This window comes from Pleurodeles waltl, chromosome 11 (assembly GCF_031143425.1).
Source record: "Pleurodeles waltl isolate 20211129_DDA chromosome 11, aPleWal1.hap1.20221129, whole genome shotgun sequence".
In the NCBI taxonomy this organism is placed as follows: domain Eukaryota; kingdom Metazoa; phylum Chordata; class Amphibia; order Caudata; family Salamandridae; genus Pleurodeles; species Pleurodeles waltl.
The window spans coordinates 919,647,678-919,669,701 of record NC_090450.1 but is presented as its reverse complement, the minus strand read 5'-3'; the positions used below and the strand labels follow the sequence as shown (position 1 = coordinate 919,669,701).

At 40.9% G+C, this 22,024-nt stretch overlaps 1 protein-coding gene across 2 annotated transcripts in view; it reads right to left on the bottom strand.

Annotated features, from left to right (window-relative positions):
* B3GNT4 (UDP-GlcNAc:betaGal beta-1,3-N-acetylglucosaminyltransferase 4) overlaps positions 1-22,024 on the bottom strand; it is a 75,611-nt gene that overhangs the window by 14,894 nt on the left and 38,693 nt on the right. Inside the window, exon 1 of one of the 2 annotated variants that reach the window (XM_069214931.1) lies at positions 15,171-15,489. The exons of the other annotated variant lie outside the window; for it this stretch is intronic. The gene's annotated coding sequence lies outside the window, so the exon portion shown is untranslated. Of the gene's footprint in view, positions 1-15,170; positions 15,490-22,024 lie in introns of those variants that run through there. 2 annotated transcript variants of the gene reach the window in all.

Below are 22,024 nucleotides of genomic sequence, written 5' to 3'. Positions count from 1 at the left end.
CCTTGAATTCACCTAGGGAAGCAATAGAAAGTATACAGAATAGAATAAAGAAACATATTTAGTGTGCAAAAGTCACCTCAAAAGGGATCTAGGCACCAAATGACTAACAGAAGCTGGAACAGAGGCTACACAGAAGAAACTACCTTACCTAAGACAATAAGGCCCATATTTATACTTTTTTGCGCCGCATTTGCATCCTTTTTTGGCGCAAAAGCGGCGCAAACTTACAAAATATAATTGTATTTTGTAAGTTTGCGCCGCTTTTGCATCAAAAAATTACGCAAATGCAGCGCAAAAAAAGTATAAATATGGGCCTAAGTATGTATTTAAGGCCTTACGGAATATCATATGAACGGACTCCTTTAAAATCCAGATTGGCAATTAATTTAACAGTAAAGCTTTCAAGCAGAATAAAGATCTATCTCTCATTCTCTTTTCTTTTTAATTTTACCTTAGGTATCGCAAATAGTTATTGAAAGTTAGAAAGAAGATTTCTGTGGATGGTAGGGCTGAAACAGATCCACTAAGGGAGATTTTAAAAGCCCAGAGAAAACTCTAAACTTTACTCAAAGAATGTTTAAACTAGTCCTCTGCTTCATCAGAAAACTTGTGTAAGTTATTTCTTGTTTGTAAAGCATGATCACATGTATTTATCCACAAACCAGTTCGACTGCCAGCCATTCTGGATTTTCGGCAAAACTGATAATGCATAAAGTTGGTTACAAGAGCCTACTTTAGATAGAACAGATGCAGAGTCAACTTGTGAACACATATCATTCAGTAAGAAATGGAGAATCTTTCACAGCATCTTCAGATACAGGAAGCAGGATATCAAGACTGCTTTAACCTGGTGATGCATTTTGAGATGATCATCCAAAACGACTCCTAAAGATTTAACTTTACTCAAGTGCACAGGAGCATGGCCTTGGAAGCTAGGTGAGATGGGACTATTCCAAATGGTCTGCTTATCTAGTAACAGAAGATCAACCTTGCTGGAACTGAGGTACAGAAAAATCATCTTGTTTTCTTAAAATTCTCAAGCTACTAATAAAAATACAAGGTAAAATATTTTCATTCAGTCATGCACTTGACATAGAAACTCGTACTAAATTGAAAGGAACAAGTATTAAGAAGATGGCTAAATAACACCGGTCATTCAAAATAATTTCCTTCATTATTTATTATTACAAAGAAAAGTTATAAAAGGATTTTACAACAACTACGGACACTCAATTTTCAATTGCCTACATGTTAAAACTATTGTCCTATTAAATTTAAGTAAACTAAAACACATTCAGAAGTATGTTATTGCAGTTTTACAGCTGAACAACATTAATTACTTTTATAGATGTCCACAGTCATAAGCTTTGCTACTGAGAGATCCATAACAGAACAACACGGTATCTTGCAATCATCGTCTGTCATTTACTTTATTCCGTGCCAAAGTCAGGACAAAATGGATGACCTTTGCAGCACTTCAAAAGCCACACATCTACTATACCATAACATGTTACTGAGCTTGTAGTCAATAATTACAACTCCCCAGACCATTCATTGTCACAAATTAGGATTATCACCATCAAACAGGTCTTCTGGAGAGTACAATCACTGGCAAAAAAGTCTGAATTTACTATTTACAAATCATTATAGTCAGGTGAGCTAATACGCCCAACCTCCCCCCATCTAATCACAATGCAAGACGAATCTCAACACTGCATCTATTCTATATTTCAAGAGAAAAATGCAGAAATTTCACTTGATACCATGGATAGGTTAAATACAATAAATAAAAACTGGAGTAGGCAGGTCCGTTCTGTCATTGGGGTGTATACTCCACCCCCAAAGGCCCAACAATCTTTCCAATCTGCCCTAGGATAGTTATTCCAAATCTGTTCTCTTGGGTAGAGGCTTTGAGGGCACTGGGGAAGTGCACTAGCCACAAAGGGCTGCATTACACATCTGGGAGCACACCTGACACTGCACCCGTTCAAGAGGGGGTGTTCCCTCATTTGCATCAGGACGTAGCTCTACATAAATGAGGAAATGCTTTGCCATTGCATTGTGCCATATTGTATTACCAACATGATCGTGGAGACAAAAAACCTCATGGGAGGTGCACCGACTCCTAGGGGTGTTCGGAATGGGGAATCACAGGAAACATCCTCCTCATCAAGGAGAGGCCAGTCCGCCTCAAATGAAATACGGAGCCATGGTTTCAACCCACAGCCATGTATTTCACTAATTCCTCCTCTTCAGCAATGGTGAGAAATTGCATATATGTGCAGGACAGCAAGTTCCCCCAGCCCCCAAATTCGGGCGCACTGTCCCAGTCTCTGCCAGGGGCATCTAATTAAGGGCAAGCCATGATGCAAATAGGAACAGTGCATCTAATGTGTAATTTGGATCCAGGATTATTATTATTATTTTTTTTTATGTGGTGGGAGTACGTGAGGCCAGTCCTGTCATCAGGCCACACCCTCTTACACCTGGAGCCCGCTTTTGCTGTCTTCCCTATGGCATAGAGCCCAAATACTATAGCCATCTCCCTGGCAAGCAAGCGAAAATGAACATTTTAATTTTTTGGGGTATATGAGCAGGGAGAGAGGATAAACCACTCCCCCCAACCCCCATTCTACCTCCCCGGGAGGGGCAGATAGAGAATAAATGTTCCAATTTTCCCACTTATGTGGGCTTAAAGTCTATCAAACTACTAAGGAAAACAATGTAGAAAGCTAGTAAGTGGGGTGTTGGACCGTCTTGTCATAGGGTCCTACCTTGGGGAACCCAACAGTATTTCTGGGGGGGGGGGGTGGGGACGATCAGGGAGGAGAGGGGAGGGGCGATAGGATCCTTTTTGACATTAAAGTGCAAAGTCCTGTTTGATTGTCACATCCTGCTTGACAGACTCGATGGCAAGCAGGCTTGATGGGGTTTTTCATAACACTAGGGTGCACTTCAAAGAGCCCTCCCCTGTCACAGGCAAATGTTAGCTAACACTTGGGCAGGGCGCTTCTTTTGTCCCCAACCCCCAGCCAGTAGGCCCCAATCTCAGTAGACCTATTTTTGACACTACAGTGTCACAGCCTATACAACAGGTCTGCTGGATCTGCATAAAACTTTTAAACTTTTAGAGTGCGAGAACAATTCTTGTATATCCTATGTCTGGTTTCTAAAAACACAGCTTTTTTTCTACCAGACGCCTGTCTCTTGGGTGGTTGTGGGTACAGGAACTGCCTTGAACTGGATTTTGGTGTTGGATGTGAGAGAACACTCCTGGACCGGACCAAGATGAGAAGAGGACTGAACATTCTGTCTGCAACCAGAGAATAACTTATGTATTGCACCTCTCTCTCTCTCTCTCTCATATAACCAGGACAAAAAAGTGAACTCCAACAATCATAAGGCTGACCTACTATTAAAGCTACAGGGACACAAGAAACAAGAGAGCTTTTCCTGGAACTGCCCAGCTGAACAATGACAACTGGACATGGACTAGATTCTCATGCTGTTCTCTGACTGCCACTCTGTGTCTAAGGGCCTCCCCTGAAATACTGGGGGATTTAGAAGTGCACTCCTGTGGTGGATTCAGACTTAAAGGTCTAAAGTCAGAATGTAAAAACTTTGACAAGGACGAATCTGGTTATTGTATCCGACGTGTGCTCCATCATGATCAGCATAAATAGTGCCGACTGCCTGTTCTACCACGATCAGGTACTGTCATTGGTGCTATTTCTACAAAAAAAAAAAAAAACTTTAAAAGTTCCTATCTGTTTTTTTTTATTGGATTTGGTGTCATTTCATTAGTTACATTTTAATCTATTGGCTAACTCATTTTGGAATTTGTATTGAGTTACAGTTCAACTTTTTCTACTGTTTTAATACTGCATAAATACTTTACATAGTGCCTTTATGTTAATGCCATACCTATCAGAACAGCTGAAGTCATATTTATTTATTGCTTTTAGTGGTTCACCCTGACCAGGACTGCAATTATTACTTGATGCAGATACTTATCCCTCTCAACTAATAGCCCATCGTTTTTTTCACAGGGGCCTTTCTTATTGCTGGTGATAGGCCCACCCAGACAAGTGTAGCACTGTTTTTATCAGGTGATTTGTGTGAACATAGAATAGTAGAATATTTGTTATTACAAATTAAATTACTCTCCATTTTTGGCTGTAAAATGTAAGTCAGTGTGATAGAAAGAACACATTTTGCAAAATGTCCTTTGTAACACATGCTATTACAGGTAAGCCCATAAGACGGGGGCAGCAACCAAAAACAAGCATTTGCAATGCAACAGGTCTCACGTTTGCTCATGTTAGAGCTGATCGCGTTGTAAACTCCTAACCCGACTTTTCATCTATCGGCAAAAGTGCTTTTATGTGCCAAGCGAAATCGCGCTAGGAAAATAGAGAAAAAGTAGTCCACGATCCGACAGAAAACAGAGAGCCTCGCATGTTTTCTGTACTTGGTCGCTGCGCTCGATGAGGACTAACCACCGGAAAAGGCATGACATATGCATGCCTTCCACTAATGAAAGCAAGCAGATTTTACTAGGCAAGCCCACGAACCAATGAAACACACTGACGTGAGGTCGACAGGGCTCCGAGCCCTTTTCTAAGAACTAAAGCATCTCGCTGCGATACGCATGCGCGAGTGCATGCAACGCAGGCTCGACCCTAATAACTTCAGAAAAGCCCTGTCCTCGAAAAATCACCTGATTAGAAGTCATTTTACAAAGGAACAGAAAAGTAACTGGTTGGAGATTTTAAAAAAATGGGTATTACAAAGCGCAACACATGTAAAGCATGTAATATTGGAAAGAACATGAACATTTTCAAAGATAGAAATGGTAACACCATTGTGTTCGGACAAAATCACATGCAATTAAAAATATGGCACCTATATAGTGTGGTCTCAATGTGGAATAAAATATGTTGAGAGCACCGCCTGTGCTCCAAAGAAAGGGATCCTGGAACATATTAGGGCGGTACAGAATAAAGATACCACACATGCAATGGCAAAACATTAAGAAGATACCATCAAAGTAACTGATTAAATATGAGGTACTATGGGTTTGTTGTAATACAGAAGCATTAACGAGGAGAGAGAGTGAGACAACTATATCAACTAGAGCCTAAATACATTATCAGACTCCATGCAAAAATCCAATTAGGGATTAACAACGATGAAGCAATGCACGTTCATCTACAAAATAATCTTACTCCAAGGGTCAACTATGGATTTCCTAACTGTGTGAACAGTATAGACACACTGGAATAATGATGATCTGGTGCACTTTATTAAATGCAAATGATTGAATTGTCACTCATGCAACATGACAAAACCAATGTTGAATAATAAGTGCAGCAAAACATATATAATTCTAGGGATATAAAAAATGTACAATTGATACAGATGTTAAAATGTCACCACTCAGGCACAGTTTACAATGAAATCTGGTGTAATGTGAAAATGATAGAAAGTATATGCCATCATAAAGTGCATAAAACAGGATGATACTAGGGAGGTGAATGTATCCTCGGAAAATTGAAGCACCAAGTGCATAAAAAACAATTGAGGAGAACGAACATAATACATACAATTGGCTGAATAGACTGATAAATTGTGACACAGAGATTACAAAATAAACATTGCTTCCAAATACTGGGGAAATTATTCAGTCTATTTTGTTCTTTTTGTTTTTTTATGAAACATTGTCAATTGTTTGTGAAGAACTACATGTCCCAGGATGCCTCACGATGGGCAAAATGGGCTTTTTGTAAGATAGTGAAATAAATAAGGGACTACCCAAACGTGACCAAGACATTGCTTGTCGAAATACATAGGTTTGTTCTGGATGCGCATTCAATAAATATGTATTTCATTGGGATTCCTGGAGTGCTGCATTTTTCAACTTTGTTGTTGCAAGAGACAAGAGATGGAAAGAGATAGAAAGCGAGCGCGAGAGAGATAGGCCTCGAACAAAATCATAAAATTGTTACTAGACCTGCAGGTCGAGTAACTTGAATAATCTACTAGACCTAACTGTATTGTACTTGACCCAAAGACAGGTCTCAAATGTGTGATCCTAGGCAAATATTTTATTTTACAGTCACCTTTTCCTTCATTCTCACGTATAAAGGTACCTTCAAATATGTGAGTTCAGTATTTCTGCTGTACAAAAAAACTCTTTTGTTTGATTAAATGGACTAAACATTTGCTCCATATAGAATAAGAATCTAGCCCACATATAGGGTACACGATCCGTGACTTGCCTTAGTTTACTAATAGCATTGCCATCAGGGCAGACGTATTTCCCAGTTTATGTTTAAACACTCACTTTTAATAAATATATTACTAAAGCATCATGTGGTAGCACACTGTCATTTACAGACAGTACATTTCCAAGAAATTAACACAAACATTCCCACTAACTTGCAGCTTTACTGATAAAACTATGTACTGTATTAATCTGTGAAAACTTTTTCATCCTTTTAAAATATTTTTTAGCACTCTGAAGAATAAAACAATGGTCTCTCACAGCTACTGGCATGTATTTTGAAATGTTTGTACAGCTGACTTAGTTATTTAAAAGTTGTGTGTTAGGAAAAACCAACACAGCTTTTCATTTCACAGTTTTTAAAGCAGGTCAGACAGGTCACCTCACAAAATCCTGGAACTCTGCATTCGGAATGAAAAAGACAACTGACTTTAGACATCTGTCTCTGAACACAGAGTAAATACAACAAGAACAAGATTTAAAAGACATCTTTTTCACTTTCTGACTGAACAGAACATATTTTCTTTGTCAACTCGCCAGAAGGGGCGAGTAGGTCTTAAAAATAGCTCGACCTGATAAAATGACTGTCGAGTCGAGGCCTGAGATAGATAGATAGATGGAAATAGACAGCGCTAGATAGAGGTGGAGACAGAGAGATAGTGATAGATAGAGATACACATAGATAGAGCTACATAGAGAAGATAGAGAGAGAGAGATAGACAGAGAGAGAGAGATAGAGAGGTAGGATTTAAGCTTTGGGGTGGGCAGTGGTATAAGGTGGTGAGAGTATATTTATAGTTTAGTGGTTGGAGGGTGTGTAGGGTGGTTTTTAGAGTTTATGGGTAAGGATATAGGGTGGTAAGGGCAGTATTAGGTTTGAGTGGTATAGAAGGGTAAGGGATGGTAAGTGTTTTTTTTTTACGGTTTAAGAGTGGGTAAGGGTACAGATTGGTAAAGGTATTTTCAGGGTGTAAGGGTAGGTAAGTATTTTAGGGGATAAGGGTATTTTAGGGGTGGGTAAGAGTATTTTTAAGGTTTAGGGGTTGGTAATGGTATACGGTGCAAAGGTATTTATAGGGTTTAAATGTGGGTATTGGTATAGGATGATGAAGGTATTTTTTAGGTTAGAAGGGTTATATGGCAGCAAGGGAATTTCGTAGGGTTTGGGGGTAGGTAGTGGCATAGGGTGGTAAGGGTATTTTAAGAGTTTAGGGTGGAGAGGCATATATGGTGGTAAAAGTAAATGTTTAAAAATGTGGGCTCTCTCCTCTAAGAAAAAATATTTTAAAATGTTATTTTCCTTCTCCTTCTCTATCCTTATTTTCTCTCTCTCTTATCTTGAGTGGCATGGACATATATAGTAAAGGAATGCCTGGTAAAGCCATACAACTCTATCAAATGATAAATGAGGTTTGAATTACTTGTCAATTGCTTCTGGGCCAATCTCACAGATTCATTCCTGACATGTATGCAACTCTGTGTGCTGTCTAAAAACGCACACCCACATACCCACAAATCAACTCAAAGTGTCAGTTTTGCAATCATAAACTCATCTTCAGTGACTCATAAATTCTACTGTACACTTCCATCAAATCTTGTTTTCAATCCTATATAAGTCACATCTTGGTTTAACTAAAATATTTTCTGGGAAAGAACTAGGGGCCAGATGTAGCATGGGGTTTTATCCATTCTGTGTCTATGGGAAAATGTGTTTGTACATATGGCCCTTAATCTCTACACTTCCGGTACATCTCTGGACTGTCCTCTCAAATACATCCTCCCTCTTATTACTTGTAAACTGCATCTGGCTTGATAGACCTAGATTAGCTCCTCACAGACAGCAACTATCAAAATTTATTGACATCAAGTGCTACCATTTATTTACTTAAGCCTGGCCCCATGACAGGGAGAGCATCCCTTTAAACATGTAGACATTCTGTAGTGCTGCAACATTTGAGAACTATGTTCCTGTGACATGGTTCTGACTTCTTTGGTGTAGAGGTGAGGAATTCTATAAGTTATCTCCTTGTCAAAGGAAAGGAATGCTTCATAAATCTACTTGCCCTGATAAAAAAAAATCTCTTTGTCCCAGTTAATGTCATGCAGTGTAGTGACAAACTGTGCCAGGTTCTCATATCAGAGCTCTGATAATATTTTCACTTATTGTGGTTCATGTTATGTCAGTGTTTAGGTTTGATTGTAGCAATTGCTGAACATACCAGTATTCAATGTCTGTCAAATAATTTGCATATAAACATGCTTTGCATACAAGTGGCCTATATCAAGGGCAGATGTTTGATCGCAGTAGGGCTCTGAACATGCCAGGCCTTTCGTTATACTGTAGTTTTAGCTATAGTAGAATTCAAGACATACAAGTATTTTGACTTTACTGTTTCTTAACTTAGTTTTAGAGGAAGCGTCTTTAAAACTGCTTTGTCAAATCAATTTTTAAACATTCACTGGATTTCACAAAATGTTAGTGAAAAAAAAATCCAAATTAAATCTGCAGTCCGATGCGCAGGTTGCCAACTAAGGATCAACTACTCACACACCAACCTTCTCCACTTGAGCACATTCTGTAATTCCTAGGGAAATCACCTAATTTCACTGTGCCTCAAGGGTTTTATTTGACACATATGAGAGTGTATGCCAAGCACTAAATTAAGGAGTGTCCTAAAGTTTATGACTAGATGAGCTCTGCAAAGTTTGATAGAGTCAAAATGTTACCGGCTTCATTTGCAAAACCAATAACTAATGCAAGTGTGCAACACACATGCAAATGTCAGTTTTGTATTTAAAAGGTTTTCCTCATGCTAAGATTTCTCTTTGTCAGCAAATCTTCTCAAAAGGGCTGGAAAAAGGTAAGGAGGGATAATTCCAATATCCTTTGAGTAAATGCAGATCCCTAAACTTTAATGTTTAAAAGCATTCACCACCTCCTCCCCAACCCATTGCCACATGGGACAGTAGTAAATGATTTCCATTTGTGAACCATATATACAATTGTGAACATCTTATACATATGGATGCATATCTTGCCTTATCTACAAACAATTCTTGTTGCCACAGTCATATTGCAAACTGTACATTGCAGCCAAAAGGTTTATGATGTAGGAGTTTGGGTCTACTTACCCAACTTAAAACATAAAAAACGTGTTGCCCTTGACCCTGAATAATATGTGTCTAGATGCCAGGCTATATGAATTCTGCAGTCCTGTTGGTGTGTTTGTATGCACTCACAAGGAACTCAACCACTTCATGGATCTGTACATAGAGATTAAAGTTACCATTTGTTTGTTTGTTTTGTTTAGTGGATTTATAAAGTGCATGGCTACCCGAAGGCTTCCCAACACTAATGCAGGACCATTGAAACAAGAAGAAAAAAAAAGGAAAAAAAAAAAGTAAACCAAGAAGGGGACCATACAGGAAACAATAAGGTCTTCAGTTTTTTGCGAAAAGAAAGTTCAGTTATCTTGGTGGAGTTCCATAGATTGGCAGCTTTAAAGCAAAGGATCTACCTCCCCATCTGTCTAGGCACAAAGTCACAAAGTCGGGTAAGTAAATGGCAGTAAAAACAGTAACAGTCCAGATAAGCTGGAAGAATCCCTGAGCCTATTGGATGCCACTGAACACGGACACCCGGTCTAGTAAAAGTGCATACGAAAAATAAGAAATATAAAATACAGCAGGATCGCGCCATAGTCAGAGTGGGGCAGTTTACCTTCTATTAATAGGTCCGCTGCACGTCCCCCTCATGCAGCCCTTTTAGTGGGCCTGGGCAGTGGCTAGTTGACGACTAGACCTCCTCACAAGATGGTGGCTCTATTCAGAACCGCCTAACAAGAGAAAAATGGCGGTCGAGAGGAGTAGCAGAGAGAACTGAGTAAGCGCTAAATAAGCATCTAGGCACAGATTCACAGAGTCGGGTAAGTAAATGGCAGTAAAAACAATAACAGTCCTAATAAGCTAAAAGAATCCCTGAGCCTACCGGATGCCAGTGAACACGGACACCGGGTCTAGTAAAAGTGCATACAAAAATAAGGGGGGGGGGGGGCAGTTTATCTTAGATGAATAGGTCCGCAGGTGTGTAGTTTTAGCAATCCTTGTTTTGTGCGTGGTACTTGTCCAAGCTGTCTGTCTAGTAAATGCCTCTCCTTAGCCTGCTTCTAAAACAGTTAAAAACAAAAAGACGGCAACTGGGGTATATATGTCGCACCTTACCTCCTCAGAAGTATTATTTTATCCAAAACTGGCTCTCGCACAATATTTACATCTGTTGCCAAGATATACATGGGCGGGATCCCATAAAATACGGTGCCCACTGCTCAAGTCATATAGAAACGAATCTTGGAGCACTCATTGCAACTGTACGTAGGCAGTGATATTACACCTTTACAAGTCAAATTTCAATCCTGCAAAAGTCTTTCAGTACTTCATTCCTCCTTTTGAAATCAACAGTCCAACTTACGGAAAGTGGTGAAGTTATTTCTTTACTCAATCTTAGCACCATCTGACCTGGCACAGAGTTAATTAAATCGTGCAAGATACAGATTATTCAGAAGACACGTATTTTGTCCGACCTCTGACTTTTTCCAAGGCTATATCCAGTATAACAGCAACTCAAAAGCAGCCTATCCACTTTAAATGCAATGCTCAACCTTATTTTCAGAATCCCGCCTGTTATCAACTATATGTGGCTCCCAAAACAACCAAGCAATGTGTCCTCATCAATTCGTGGAAAATCACCATTTGTCCCTCTTAATAAGGGTAGAGATGTCCACGATCAATTTCAATCACAAACTCGAAACCAATGTGTCCATGTATTTCTCAGACCTTGATAAGTCCTGGGTGTACGCTACAGGTGCAGCACATGTTTATGTGCAATTTGAGATAACCATACACATTAGTTTCGAGGTTGTGATTGAAATTAGTGCAGCAGCCCAGTACTACAAATGTATGCACAATGCCTGCACAAAGCTCCTTAGCATGGCTAATTAAGGGATGTGAAAACGGCTTATTCAAAACTAAGCCAGTGACTACAGGAAGCTATTCATATAGCACACACACCTGAGTAAATAACTTCTTGAGGCAGAGAATCTGCTACAAATGGGGTTGCAAAATACTTATCTATTAGACAGCTAAGATTTGAATAGGCAAAGCAAATTTCTCACCAAGTATCTAGGCGAGCTGCTGTGGGTTGATTTGAACTAATCCTCCACAATGCTGTTCCTAAGGATGAGAATGAAATTTGGTGATAAATACCTTGCCACTGTGACATGACTATAGGTTTGTAGTGCTGAACATTTTTACTAAAAGACATTTGGAGCATTGCCAGGTAGAAATTGGTGAGCTGGGGTCAAAATTCTGAAATGCAAACATGCTACTACCAGAAAAAGAACAATGGGCAGGTAACACCTTAAATCCCTGTGAACAGTATACCCCTGACCAGTTGTTCTAAAACGTATTACAGTAACACATTATGGAGCAGGGAAGGGAAATGTCTGCAGTTGAGGTAATATCTGAGTCCATATGTTAATGCTGTTTGAACTTGTATTTATGGTTCATTAGTGCAAAGCCTTACTTATTAGGATGAGAGCTCTAAATAAATGTAAGCTCGGACTGCACTACTGACGGTGGTTCCAATAAAAAATGTGTACACACGTTTGCAAAGTTTAACAACATGAGGCTAAATAGGCTATGTATAATGCACCTAGAATGCTCTCTGATAAGATGCAAATATTTACAGAAGATTGAAAGCAAGATTTATGATTCTTTCCTTTCAAAATGAAAGGTTCACAAAAACCCTTTAGCTAAATTACTGTGAAAATGTAGGTTCCATATCTTTGAAACATCATGGAGTAAAATTTGTTGAGGCATGCTAGTATTTCCAAAAAATATTCATAATGGAAAAATAAGTGTAAACAGTTTTCAACAAGATCATGGGGAGCATGCTAATAAATAAGCATCTGCAAAGCCAATAGGCACGACTTTTGCTTTTGTCAATGCATCTATTATTTTGACATGGCTTTTGTAAAACGTTATTGTTGTGGGAACTGCTCAGCCCTAACCATTGCAACAAACATCGGCAAAAAACATGCATGCTGATATGCTCCTTGTGCGAGAGCAGATAGCGATTACAGTGAAGCCAGATAACAGATGGATAAGGAGACAGAGAGAGAGAGAGACAGAGAGAGAATTTTGATGACAACAAAAGGTCTTGGTTAAGATATAAAAAGGGGCCCAATCATTTAAAAAAAGACACTTGAGTGCTCTCATGTTATATGTCTTTGCATTGGTGCAGGTTTACATATTTCATGAACTCACAAGAATTTACAGAAGTAGATCAGAAAAGTGTACTCCTAGAAAATATTTGTGAACTGTATTTTAGCACGCGCAAATATGCATGTGCAGATCTGCTTGTGTGAATATCTATTGAGTGTTTACAAGTTCACTTTCTTTCTCACAACTTTTTTCCAACCCTGGAAGAAATTTTAATTCTGCCCTTGTCAGGAAACCAAGTTAGTAAGTTTGCATAGACTCAAATAGGTATTCCAACCCTGGAACTATTGGTTAACGCTTGTTATGTAGATCTGCGGAAAGGTGGCAAAATAAGGGAATTGATAGTATTCACATATAGCATTAGCCCTGGCATAATCAGAGGCCATTATAAGAGCTCTTCTAAAATAAGATTGCTGCCATAATTTGTCACTGCACTACATGGCATCAAAGGGAGAAGTAATTTGTTTTTTATAGGACAACTAGATTTATGAAGCAAACTATCCCATGGACAAGTAGATATGTTATTAAATTCCACACCCCTGGTGAGGTTGTGAGCATGGCATGTGGTGTGTGAATTACAGTTTGCATATCTGTTGTGATGGTTTTGTTACTATCCCGTCACTTTTACTATGATTTTCAAAGGCGTCATAAATAATCCTACCATGACTATATCTTTTTCACTGACTTTCTGGGTTTTCTGATGATAAACTAAATTTAGTTTTAATTCAGTAATTCCGCTTCAGCCTGGCCCTGTGCACTACAAGCCACTGACACTCAAACTATGGTTACATGGCCAAAGGCCAACCCAGTCTAACCGATATGTATTTCCTCTTTCCCTCCTCATTTTCAAATCTAGTAGCTCGAGTTTCCTGCTCACCACTGTGGTACACAGTAGTGTTTCTGAATTTAGCCTGCAGCAGCCCCTGATCAGCGGTGACAGTGCTGCTCAAGGCAGGGTGCCTGTATCAAGGCTCATTGACCACCAGCACGGGATGAAGGCCCTAACCCAGCAGGGTTCTGCTTTATATGTGCGCTGGTGCTCACTTCCTCTGGCCCTCAATGCCAACACTAGCTGAGGAGGTGGTTGTGGCCAGGTCCTGCACTCACCATGACCTGGGCGGCCAACTCCCGACCTTTGTGCAGCCAAGTGAACGTTGGCGTCCTTTTTGCTTTTTTTAGGGTTCGCTGACCCCATATTGCGTTGAACCCACTCAAGGTTGTGATCCATGTTGGACTTCCTGAGAGTATACAGATCCAGTAGCAGGTCTGTCCTTGCCAGGGGTTTGCGGACCACAAGGCAAAGTGGATCTGAGGGACTGCAACCCTGCAGCAAAATTCTGCACTTTCTTCGATTAAACACAGAAGGGGTCCATTTATCCTTCCTCCTGCGTCAGAGGAGGTGAAAGGCTCCCTCCGCCCTATTATGGGTCATCCTTTTTTATATTTAAGGACACAGAGACCAAGTGCCCGCGTCCTGCAGTGTATTGTCCAGCCTCTTAGTGGGCTTCGGGTCCACAGAACCAACAATAGTTAAGAAAAGCCTTCCTCGTCCAATCAGATTTGAGTAATTGTTAAAATGTGGATCCACAATCTCAGGTTCGCGAACTAACGGTCCAGATAGCTAACTTGATTGAAAGGTCACGCGAATTTCAGGCCCTCCCGACACAATTTGCCAACGCTAATTTCCCACCCAGTTTAACCAACATTTAAAACTCAACCTCCTTATTAAAACACAATCATGTCTAAAATGTTGAGAACGCTCGCTTAAGTGGTTTGCAATTTGCTGCCGGCTTTCCAGCCCTTTGCGCGTTCTGAGATCAAGGTATTTCTGCGGTCACTTCTTACCAGCATCACAAGAACTGTCGATGCGATCACGGAAGCTCAAACATCTTCCCGGTATTTTTATCGCTGCCAGCACCAAAAAGAGGAAGTGGATTATGATCTATACAAACGCCTCCATTCATCTACCAAACCTGCAAGTGGAAGTTCACCCAAACATCCAGGATCACAAAGGAACTGTGGCATGTGCTTGTCTCAAAAATGCATAAATCGATTTTTTTTTAAACAAAGTATGTGTTTGAAAGAAAGGTTGTATATAGGTACGGTTTAAAGACGCGGTGCGTAAGACATGCTTAAAATAAAAGGAGACAGGAGTAGAGCAAAAAAATCTTGCATGTTCTGCTTTGTTTAGCTCAATCTGTACCGGCGGAAACATCAGTCTACAAGAGCCAGTATGCTGACTGGGGGGGGGGGGGGGAGGGGGTACAGTTGACAAGGACAGAGGATGCACACAAAAGAATTGCAATAACGAAAGCTGAGCTAATGGACGAAGAGGGCTGACGGAAGAGGTATCAGGGAAAACCTGCAGGCGAATCAGTATGTGCTGGATGGAACGCAGTGGATTGAAGGATCGCCATCACCATGCCAGTGAGCAATGCATTTCGCGATTCGGATACAACGGGGCGTATGGGGACAAAAGGGTCTATTGACTAAGTCCTAAATTACCATACCATACAGTTTATTACACAGCCCCCCTAAAAACTCTCCCCACCCCAGCTAGTACCCTTTTCTTGGAAGACATGGTTGCAGCCTCCCCATAGCTTACCTTGCCGTGCACGGGGCTCAGGTGAAAGGGCCTCAGCTCGGGTGCAGCGGTGTCGAACCCTCCGGACTGCGGGGCCGCACTCTGACTCTTTCAAACGCCCAAAGAAGGCAGCGTGAGACGTCTCCACGCGGCGCTGACCCCGGGCGCCTCATCCCAGCTGCAGACCCCCTCAGCCACCTCCAGCATGCGCCCCGGGCAGAGCCAGACAATGAGCGCGCGCGCGCGGCGGCGGCTGGGGTCGCCATGGGGACGGCGCGCTCCCAGGCGAGGATGCTGCAAACCTCCAGTCGTCCGCGCTGCGCGCGACTCACGCACAGCTGGTTGCAACACACATGCCCAGCTGACGGAAACACTCTTAGATGGCGCGACTGGAAGTCGACGTTTTACTTAAAAAAAAAAAGGTGAAACGGGAAATTCTCGAGTATGATTGAAGGATTATGACACGCATAAACGAAGTTAAACTCTAGGACACGAGACTCGCACCCTATTAGTGAAAATGTGCTCGAGTAACTTATCATTTGCCAAATAGTGCTCCGACGTGTAAGTGAGACCCATTGGGTTAGGTTAAACACAGGTGCTTTAAATGGGCAGGTACCGAGTACCTGCACTTCTTTAATTTGAAAGAGAGAGTACCTGCACTTTTCAGCACTGCTGCAATACGTTTAATAGTAGAGTACCTCAGGACTTTAAGTGGACCAGGTCCGGCCAGCGCTCAGCATCAGCCGTTCTAAAAAAAAAAGCAGTTGCTGAGGCAGGTCCCTATCGGGCTCTCTATTATTGTCTTCACCTCAAAATGAAGAAAAAAAAAACACATTTTAACTGGCCAGCGGTATCACCTTTCATTGCCTTTGATGTTACTTCAAAGAGACTGGTTATAGTAATTTTACTGACTCATCATTCCAGAACTGAAGTATTTTCAGTATTATATACAGCAAAGCTATTGTTGTACTTATTTCTCTTATGGAATTAACAACCATTGGCACTGGCTTTTTTAGGTGTAATATCAGTTGTTGTATTATATATCTGGATGCATTGACGGAAAGAAACAGCAAAATACCAGTTAGGCGGCACACTATAAAAAACGCAGATATTAAGTTTGTGTGTTTTCAAGCCACGCTCTTAATTATTGAAGCCAAACCCCTTCAAGAGACCCCTGTTTCTGAATCCCATGTAAAGTCCTGGAGTACTTGCACTTCTCCGGAGCAAGCAGGTACTCTAAAGAGTGAGTACCTGCACTTCTATATTTCCATTTAAAGCCCTTCAATTTTTGACTGCTAGGGCTTTTCCGCCGGTGCTTAGCCCTGATTTGGATGTTAGGAGTACCTCCCGTTTAAACCTTCATAACTTTTTTTCCCCCACAAAAGGTATCCACGCCAAATTTGCGTCCTTTTTGAGTCTGGCATGACAGCACAGCTGTCGCTAAACACTATGTGATCAACATAAAAAGAACATTATGAAGCACTGCCAAGAGAGGGACTTTGGCTTCACCCACATGTTGATAGTCAGAAATACATATTTTGATTGGGCATAAGTTGTGTACTTCCACAAATAAAGTGCTTGCCCTCCACCCAGTTCTGATCCTTTTGTTTATTTAGCTGCCAGAGCAGTGACTTTCAGGAAAACACACCATATTATAATGCTATGAAAGGGTCTTATATAACTAGATAATTTAGAGTGTTTTTTCTGGCAGCAGCCCAGATGAGAAGGAGGCAGCCATTAACTTTAGATTTCATAAATATATTTGGGATTCAGTGTACTGTCTTGCCTAGCTTGGCAAAACCTGTTTTATGTGTGAAAATTGTATATATGTTCAATACAAACGCACTGCACTCCCGGGAGAACTTCCACTTTTTTATTCAGAGAGCCTCAGCATCTTGTCAGCTCCTACCTATGTGTTTCGACCTCCGTATTGATCACGGTGGTTACAAACAACAAGTCACATTTTAATTTCTTGTGTATATAGCCTAAGGGCATTATGGGAGTTGTAGTTCATGCTCAGTTTCAAAACTAAAGATTGCAACAGTACGATTTCATACTTGTATATGGCAAAGAAAGCACATGCTTTTATCTCCTTAACATCACAGCCCAATGCTCTGTTGTAGTACATATATTTTCACTCAGTGCTATATTATCAATGATGTCATAGAAGATGTCATGACTGATGTAATATGTATGCTAATTAGCAATGCATGGCCAGGGCACAAGTTATAGTTATTTTAAGGCACAAGTTAGTTTCTCAAGATAAGCAGAACTATAACTGCTGGATTTCTATGGTTTTGTGTGTATAAAATCTGAACCTATCTATAACGTCCTTGTTACCTTTGTTTTTTTTTAGCAAATTTCAAAAGGTTTTTAAAATTATTTTTCCTAATTATAACATCCCTGTAACATTTAGTTTTTTACATTGAATTTTTAGTTTTTTTTTTTTAACGTAATATTAATTATCATACTTCAACCCACCGCACGCCAGGTCCTGCAGCCAACCCCCGCAAGGAGCCACCATGATTACATGGGCCTTGGCCAGGCTCAGCAGGGGCTGGCCACAGGGCCTGGCCTTCAGCCACGCCTTGCAGCCAAATCCATGCATGCAGCCAACCCCACACTGTGCTCAGCCTTCAGCCATGCGTGGTGGGGGAGTTGGCCACAGGGCCTGGCCGCCTGTGCATGCAGCCAACCCCACGCTGTGGGTCTGTGACTGGGTGTGAGTGGCTCAATGGGTGCGTGGGTGTGTGTGGTTGTGTAAGTGGGTGTTCAAGTGTATGAGTGGCTGTGTGAGAGCATGTGTGAGTGGCTGTGTGAGTGGCTGTGTGAGTCGTTTTGTTATGTCTGAGTGGGTGTGTGAGTGGCTGTAAGAGTTTGTGAGTGGCTGAGTGGGTCTTGTGACTGGGTGTGATAATGTTCTTTTTGAGTCTGCTTGGGTCTGTGAGTGTGTGAATGGGGGTGTGTGTGTGGGTCTGCGAGTGGGTATATGTGTGTTTTTTAATTGGAGTCTAGATCCTTAGATCTATAGTTTATTTACACTGGGGAGTGCGCTGAGCACCACAGTGGATACGCTGATCCCTGTGCACCCCTAAACAAATGTTTTCGGGCAATTTCATGCCCATGAGAGGTCCTTTACAGACCCCTTCATCCATCCTCTGGGGTCAGGGTAGCTCTCCCCTGACCCCTTCTATCAATTTTAAGTTTTGTTTTTCCTACCGGGTACCGAGCCCCAATACACTAAATGGGGGCCGCAACTTTTCTCTCAGATTGCATCCAGCAAAACACTGCACTGCTGTCGTTACGTGGATCCACAGAAAGTGCGCTTTCTGGAGGACAAACATCTTTCTGCCAAACTTGGTGTAATTCCGTCCAGTGATTCAGGCTGTAGTCGTGTCTAAAAACCCTATGAGAAATTGCATGGGGAAAACCCATTTTGCGCCCCCCCTTTTTCTCAGCCCCACTTGATGAATCACCTCAACTCTTTCCAGACAGCAGATGAAGAGAGTGGCAAACTAGTTTTAAAAATATTGTGAAAATTCATCAAACAGATATTCATCAAACAAAATTCATATATATATATATATATATATATATATATATATATATATATATATATATATATACACACATATACACATATACGCACACACATAATCATGTAAACTTAACTTACCTGTGATCATGCTGTCTGAAAAAAGTAATACTTAATACCAGAATATTTAGAAAATAAAAGCATTCCACTCCAAGGCCCTCCACCTCGATGACTTGCAGGTCAAGCAAGTCCTGCTCCCGGTTGATTATAACCACTCTAGTGGTGCATCAGATGCTGCTGCATTAGACATATGCCAGTGTTGTGGCGCACACATCGCTGCACTCGCCCCCAGAGCACCCAACGCTCCCTTGCCAGGCCTACTGCCTGTTGCCAACACACAGGTGTGGTGGCGCTGCACCCAGAACACAAATTCGGCCACCTCTGAATCACCAAGGATAGGGCGAGCTGAACCCCCGTCGCCCACAGGGGGTGCAGGTGGGATGGGAAGGGAATCAGGAGAGAACAGTTCAGGAAAGTAAGAAATACAAAAATGTAACTAAAAATGCACACACAAACCTAAAATAAACACATAGGGAAAGTCAGAAAATAATACAAAATAAAGCAGGGAAAAGAAGGGATTGGGATCAGAATGGAGTGGATGGGTTGGATGGGATCTAGGAGCAGGGAAAATATGAGGGAAAGCTAGTCAGGTACAGGCTAAATGTTCTAGCTCATTTTTCAGCGCTGAATGCACTACTGGTGCTAAAATCATAATGTGAGCAGTGCAATGTGTATTTTTCGCAAGCTGGCAGAATTTCGTGAAATCTCGAGGAGTTTTTATGTAACGCTGCGTGATGCCTTGGAGTAAAATTCTAAGAGTTCTACCCAGGCTTAGCATGGACAGCGTTTCTGCGGTCTAATACATATAGCCTAGAAGCTCTCTTTTCTAAAGAAAGTCAAACTGTTTCTTCCAGAAAACAACTTCAGAACTGTTGTTTGAGCTCTTGTACTCTTGCATCTGGATAATGGGAATGCCCTACTCCATGTTCTTCCAGACTTCACACTGGCACCTCTTAGGGGCATCCTACATGCCACAGCACATCTCATCCTGGGCATATAGAAACATGATCACATCCTTATGGAACACCATCGGCTCCCCTTGCCAGCTCACACCATCGTCAAAACTAGCTGCATCATTTTTTCAGATAAATCAACTTTATTGAATTTTGCATATATATATATAAGCAAAAAAATCACTTCCAGCATTGATACACAATTGACATTGAGGCATCCAGAATCAACATTCTGTATCATGAAGCAGCGGCCAATCACCTACTACAAAATTGTCTGCATTGTGTACCATGCCATCGCAATAACCACCCCTGCTTATCTAGCAGACAAGCTCACCATCTCTGGTGGTTCTCGGCACACCAGCAGCCAGGAGTAGACTCCAGATTAAGAAGTGTAAAAAAGAGAAAAAAAAGACAACAGGCCTTTTCTGCCTATGCACCTAAGATTTGTAACAACATCCCATACGCATCATAACAGCTCCAACACTGCTCCAATTTAGGAAAGAGTTGAAGACTCACCTCTTTGAAGAACACAACATCCTAGTGTATTAACTGTATACTACTCAGCTTCCTTTCCTATTATTCGCTGACTAAGATTGCCTTTGACCATGTACAGAGCTCCGCTACCTTTTGGCTAGGTTCCAGCTTTGGAAATACCATATACGTATATGCATACATACATACACCATCTGGGAAATACCTATGTCTAAATCCCTAGTAGGTTTGACAAAGGCATTTTAGAAGCTCTGTCCCCATCAAAAAATACATTTTAGTTAGGGCAAAATTTCTTCCTGGCATACACATGGTGGCAGGTTGCCAATCTATCTCCGTTCATGGCAGGCAACTTCATCCAGTAGTTTTCAAAATACCGATTGACTGTTGTGGAATGTTGCCATTAAATCTTTGTCTCATCTTTTAGTTCACAATTGCCTCACTTTTACAGTATCCACTTGTCATAGACATGTTCTTACGAGATTGGTCACATTTACCCTTTTCCTTATTTTGTTATGATTTCTAGGTGCCTGGCTTAGATTCTTAGACAGAAGGCCTTGGTGGTACTAATTTCCCCACAATGGATAACTTAAGCGTAGTTATGATCTCTGCTCAAAATAGCCATAGATATTTCACCCTCACCTACTCTAATATCCCTACTGCAGGAGTCACAGTCTGATACGATCTACTAATCTACAGCTCATGTTTTGAAACTTTTTGACATTCATGGTCACTGATGGGCCTTTTACCTTATGTTTGTAGCCTCATAAAATAATTTTGGGCCCCAGGTATCAGCAAAAATTACAAGAATATTTGTATATATATTTTTTAATTGTTTTCTGCATTGAACAATACGTAACTAATGAGTAGTGGTCATCCCAGTGTATAGGTACCATAATGCACCACATAATAGTAATGATATTTCATGAAAATCTGGCAAGCTTCGAGCTGGTTGGTGAGTGGAAAGGAATCAGTATCTAATTTTAGCAAATATTGCTTCAGTCCTGAATTTCCGTAGCTTACTGGCATCTCACAGCAAGTCTTTCAGAACTATTATTGGCTGCAGTTCATCTATTCTGCTGGCCCGAGCTTTTAAATAACAAACACATAGGGGGACATCTTTTAGTCTATAAACTAAATTGCTGATGAGAATCATCCTCTAAACTGGGTTATTTTTCAAAATGGGATATTAAACTAATTCAGCATTTGTACTAAATGTGGACTGATTATAACACCCTATCATCGCAAACCTAACGTCACTGTTAGAAATTGGGTTGTTGGGTGACTGGGGTGTGAAACTTAGTCAAACAGCAACCACAGTCAGGGTAAGTGTCAGACAAACCCTAAATTAACTTTTGATCACCCTCTGGTAGCTTGGCACAGAGCAGTTGGGCTTAACTTAGAGGACGTGTATAAAGTATTTGTGCATTTGCAATGCAATAGGTCTTGCATTTGCTTGAGTTAGAGCTGCTGGCATTGTAAATTTATAACTGGACTTTTCTTGCCACCTAAATTGGTCAACCCTGCCTCATTATTTTCTCTTTTCCTGCCACATAATTCCAGTGGCCCTGCACATAACTAAAACACTTCCATTTACCTTCCTCTATCTGAGGCCAAAAATGAAAATGTTGCCATTTAGCACCCTAATTTAAAACTGCCATGCTAATTCCAATAGAATACCACTTTCAAAACCCCACCATCAGAGTTTCTGGCTGGCTAACACAAATCCCAAAAAATGACACAAGATGGCAACGGAGGAGTAACAAGAGAAATAAACT